Here is a 6,018-nt window from a genome sequence, read left to right as displayed (position 1 = left end):
TTCATGAGCTTTGTCCCAACCCAGGATTTAGGGTCAATTGTAGTGACCGTAGAGGCTTAATGTGCGTTTTGAGAGCACCTTCAAATCTGTGACAATCCAGGCTAGTTAAAACAATGAAGTCCAACTCTCTTCTTTCTCGGGCTCCTTCATTATTCAATTTGCTGCCCTCAAATATTCGTAGGGCTTATGTTGGCGTTGATCCAGTAGTAGGATTTAAGTCAGACTTGGACAAGTTTTTGACTAAAATTCCGGATCAACCTTATATTCAAGGATTAGCCAGATCAGCCAACTCCATTTCGTTGGTTGATCAAATAATATATATAAATAAAAGTCAAGTATAATAAATAATCTTCTCGTCTTGAACTGCTGGGATTCCAATCTTACAAAAGCTTACAAAAAAAATCAAGGAAAAAAAACTTATTTTGAAGCAAAAATCAAAAAGATGGAATGTACCCAAAATGATGCAGAAAATGGGAAAATGAATAGAATAAGTAAAAATTAATGCTTTTGGATCATTTCGAAAGCACTGTCAATGAGTCTGGACTCAAGTTCTTGACTTGGCAAAAAGTCAAAAATCAAAGGCCCTGTCCCAGAGCTACTTTTCTTACTATATTTCCATACATTGAATAGCTTTGCCTCCCAAGCGTCATCCCTGATGCGCTTGTTCATTTGAAGGGGCTCGCTAATCAGTTTCATGCTTCAAATGGCCATGCGGTCATCACTCATCAGAGACGTCCAGGCATATCAGGACGATACCACCCCAACGTGGCTAACAATAGTGTTGTAACTAATTCATGGATTGAGCAATAACAATATAACATAATTCTGGGCAAAACAACTTGTTTAGCGTTTGCAAAACTTGGTTCAAGTCTCAGCCACTAAAATTTTGTGGATTTTCATGCGTTTTGTGATTTTTCTACTTCATTGCCAACTTGAGCGTGAAATCCGCCAAATTTAGTCAAATGTGGAACTCAAATCTGCCAACCCGCCATCAAGATTTTTTCCCGCCGCGAACTTCGAAAAACCGCCAATTTAGCGGAAAACCGCTGCATCTGGCACCACTGGAACTGACTCAGATCACGGGAGACAACGTGCTGCCCGTGCTGCCTCTCTGTCTCGGGCTGCCCGATCTATCGAGCTGCCTGATCGCGCTGGCTAAAGTGACTAGATCCCCTTGCTAGATCCATCGTCATCCAGGGTCCCTAGATCCAACCAGAGCTTTGGTGCTGGGTTGCCCTGGGTGACCATTTGAAGACAAGTACAAAAACGGCATGGATAAAGGCTCAAGTACAATGGCCTTTTTGGCCTTTTGTGGCTTGTTCAGGCCAAATTTGCGAACCAAAAGAAGAAAATAATTGAAGATTAAATTAATGGTTAGCTAATGAGCTGCCCCCAAATGATCCCATCAAGGTGGGGCGGAAAAGTCGAAGAAAATCGTCGAGAATCGTACTAAATTACGGAGTTTATGTACTGAGCATAGATAACTTCATATATAAATCGATCAAGGGCGCTGCGATCGCATGTTTTCGTCTTAGCTGTCGCTGGTGGGCAAAATGTTTCATTCATAGTGAAGCTACTTAGGACAACTATAGTACAAATTTGAATCGTTGACGGCTCGTCCAAATTCAGAGTAGAAACCCCAAATACGACTCTTTCTCAAGCAATTACTCTCGTCTAGCAAGCTTCAAAAAACGGGTTTGAGTAAGTTGTTTCACCACATTTTTAAGAACGAAATTTTGAAGAGGTTAAAATGGGGCTCTAGTTAAAGTTTTCATCCATGTGGTGGAAACACTTAACTGAAACCCAAGGAACAAGTCTAGGATCAGTCTGACCTCCACAGGTGTCAGAATTACCTTTATTACGTAAAGGCGCAACTATTTTGCCCACACTCAAGCACATTGTTGGGAGATTGAAACGAAATTCCGAGTGCCTCATCATTGCGTTGCAATTTCGGATACATTATGTTACACTTTCGAGATTTTCGAGATGCGTTGCTAAACCTGGGCAATCAATACAGTAGGTGATTTACTCTACTAATGTCCGAATATTTTTTTGACATGTTACCTGCATATATTATGCCTCCAAAAGCATGTTTTTTATTATACCGCTCTTTCTACCTGTATATTTGTAAGATTCAAAAGAAATTAAGATTAAAGAGGAATAACAAACGTTTCGTGAGGATGATTCAGCTTTCCTGAAGCGAGATTTCACGAAATATCTGTGTCCTTTTTCCACCAGCGTCAGCTGACCTGAAAACATGCTCATGCTGTACAGCTCCTGTTGAGCTTAAGCATTCTAGTTATGGGTTTTCTATGGTACTGAGCCTCGTCTGCTGTTTTGCGCTCTTTACCCGCTAGAGGGCAACTTCGAAAGTAATAGAGTACGGTCATGAGGAGCGACATCTAGCTCGTTCATGATGAAACTGCTCCAAGAATCCAAAAGGAAACGTAAACGAAAGCAGTACATCAATTTTACAGCTTTGAGAGAAAAGCCAGTCGAGAGTAGAGTGAGACATTTCTGGCTCGTTTGTTGCTTTTCTAGCGTAAAAAGACGAGTTTCTTGACCTCAAACCTGATCTGAAACCATAAGGCTTGATTTGGAAAACAAAATCTGACTAAAGCATCATATTGATGGGAACTCATCACACAAGCCGTTTAGCTACTACTCTTGTCCTCAAATAGGGCATTTCCTTGTTTGTTTGCTTATTTGATCTAAATTTTAAAATATTTGCTTGTTTACAAGTATATGATCCATGTTCAAATAAGTTTAGTTTTGCTGAACAGACCTGACTTCAACAACAAACTAGTTATGCTGATATTTTATAATTTTGTAGTCCTTAAGTCATTACAAACTATTTACTTGCATTCAAAACTGGGGTTTTAAGTCTCAGGGAACTGATGAAAAGGTGAACCGGGATAGAAGAGCTTTTTCTCAAACTGTGACTCATTCAACAGAGTAGAGGACATACTCAAACGGCAAGCCTTACGTTTGGAGTGACCAAGAACTTTGCAACCCTATCATATTCTTAGGTCTGTTTGCTCCATCTGATTGGTCAATTAACATGAATTATAAATTAAATGTCAAGGAGATCATTATTTACTAATAAACACTCAGATGCTCTATGTAGCATGGGTAATCTTGTTTTATTGATAATTGGAGGTCAGCAGCTTCAAAAAATTCATCATTTTCCAANAATAAACACTCAGATGCTCTATGTAGCATGGGTAATCTTGTTTTATTGATACTAGAGTTACGCAATGGCCTAAATTGGCGGGCAATGGAAAGCCGGGTCGTTTTCTATCTTTAGGGTCCCTGGTTTAGAACAGAAAACGGGAAGAAAATTTACGGAAAAAGATTAGTTCTTACACAACTTCTATCTGCTTCTTTCGATTTTCTGCTCCTTTTTGATTTGATGGGTGAAAGGGTGACTGACAATTTTTAAACTGAAATAAATTGATGCATGAAATCAAGAACAATGCTATGCCACAGGAAAAAGATCATTTTTTTGTTTTGTTTGGCATCCGGTTTTATCTCATTCTGTGATTCTTGTATTTTGTACTTTGTTTTTAAGGCAAGTCTTATATACTATGTTTGATGAACTTCACACAACCTTGATTTCATCATATTCTTTAAAAAGGTATTTATGTTAGAGAGTGCAAAACTCCTTAGCTTCCAAGCTAATTGCCCTTGGAGTGTCTAGGAGATGAAATTGAGCATGTAATTAATTTGAATAGTTTTTAAGCTATGGTCCTTTGTGACAACTTATTTGCTTGCCCAATAATAATCAGATTACTCAGTTTGTCAGTCAAGCAAACCCTCTAGCCTTTTCAAACGGACTTTCAGAGTCCGATTTTGGTACTTTAGTTGCGTGATTTTCGATGGGCACTGTTGCGTTGAACGGACTCATCAAATGCTATGGCTCCGTATTTAGAAGAGTACGACATTGAGCTCAGCGTACCATAGCAGTTGAATTTTGAACCTTCAATCCTGATCCAAAACAATGAGTTCAAATGCGTCCCATATCCAAACCAAACTCATTAAGATAAAAATATGTAGTTCTAGGAGTTATACACGGCTTTAGCTACCCTTAAGGTACCCTTAAACGTACTTTGAACTAGTCAGATACCATTTAATTGGCTGATTTCTACATTTTTGATTGAAAAACACATAATTAGAATCTGGTAATGCTGTGATTTCAATTAATGATGCCTCCAAAGTAATTTCAGTCTTAGAACTACCCCTTAAAGCACAAAGATGTGTTTAGTTTGGCTCTGGGACGCATTTAAACTCTTTGTTTTGGAGCAAAAATGAAGGTTCAAACTTCAACCGCTATGGTGCACTGACCTCACTGTTGTACTATTCTAAATACAGAGCACTAATCAAAGCCATCCTCGACACTGTGAGAAATGCCAAGAAAATCATGGGGTTTTTTACCACCGCCTGACATGCAACCTATTTTAGTCTGGGTTGGTTATATGAGAAGGAATTGAGTATAATGATATTGAAACTATGTTGGGCCAGTATTAGGATAGGTGAAGTAACCCAATTTTTGAAATTTGACAAGCACTGCCTACTATCTTGGTGAATTAATTTGAATGGACTTTTTCTATTTTGTAAATGCGGAGTAGTGGTGCAGCTTTCAAAAATCATTAACCATCACTGCCAGAACAAAATGTCTACAAATTTCCCCCACAAACCGACAAACTATGGGCATTGTTCCTCTTTGCCTGTGGCTGGCTAGACTTGGTCTTGTTATTTTGAAACGTAGCAAAGTTGGGGGGAGGGGCTTCATGAAAATGTCAGGGAGGTGGAAAAAGAGAACCCATTCATTGGCTTCATGACTACAATTTGTTACTTTGTTTTCAGCTTGGCACAACTGACCATAGTAGGTGCCTAAAACCAAGCGGAAAAGATGGCATTAGAGTTTCCATCCAATGTAAGGCCACGTTTTTGAAATCACGCAACTAAAGTACCAAAATCGGACTCTGAAAGTCCGTTTGACTAGCCTTTTAATTCTTACTCTGACTTCCATTTCCGAGTTGTTTGATTCTTGCTTGTTGTATGAAGTCATTTGTTTGCTTCTATTTGGTTGAAAATCTTTTTAATTTAGTTTTCTTTGTTTGTTCCCATCAGTAGTGGGTTTGGTGGACTGGCTGAGAGAAATTTTGCGTTGCTCCCAACGATTTGAGGTTAGTCCTTTAGGTTTAAATCGTGTTTGACGTCAAGTTAACCGTCCGTTGAGGCCATTAAAGCCAGGGAGTTGTCTGCAAAGTCTCTGTCTACTCTAAACAACCTTTTTACGTGGATATGCGAGCTCTTTTTCTAGTTATTCACGAGTTAGTACGATGGGTAGACTGTTTTCTCGTCCTTTTGGGAACTTCAAGTCGTCGTTTCACTATAAACGATTAGATGGCGCTTCTCATGACCGTCCTCTTTCTGTTACAGTGCACTAATTCTGACAATGTATTGGCTGAATAGATCATATGTCTATGAAACTTTTATGAATTGAGATTTTCATGTGCGTTGAATTAACTAAATCATCAAAACTTACCAAGGATTCTTCATGCAAGTTAAATCTTCCCAAAAAAGAAAGAGAAGAAAATTCAAACAAACAAAAAACTCCTGGATCATCATTTCTTTGATCATGGTAATAGACAAAATTAATAATGTTTGATTATTTATTGATTAAGTTGATGCAAAGCAGCCTTCATAATCACTTTTTGAATTATTGAAGGGTTTGTGGAAGAGAAGGAAGGCCGCCATGACCAAATGGCCAAAATTTGCTTCACTGTCACTGGCAGACAAGTTTGTTTGCTGGTACCGTGGACTTGCCTATACGTCCGAATTGGAAATTCCTGAGGTGATAAAAATTCCCTGTTAGAACTCTGTCCTTAAAGTCATGGAAGAATATGGGGAGAGCTGAGATATTTGGTCAAACCACGGACTTCTAGAAATATGGCTGCAAACGAGCTTCCCGCTAAATCCGCTTGCTCTTGGTCATAGCAACTCTGAGCCACT

The sequence above is a fragment of the Tigriopus californicus genome, chromosome 12 (assembly GCF_007210705.1).
Source record: "Tigriopus californicus strain San Diego chromosome 12, Tcal_SD_v2.1, whole genome shotgun sequence".
In the NCBI taxonomy this organism is placed as follows: Eukaryota; Metazoa; Arthropoda; class Copepoda; order Harpacticoida; family Harpacticidae; genus Tigriopus; species Tigriopus californicus.
This window is presented reverse-complemented; position numbering follows the sequence as displayed.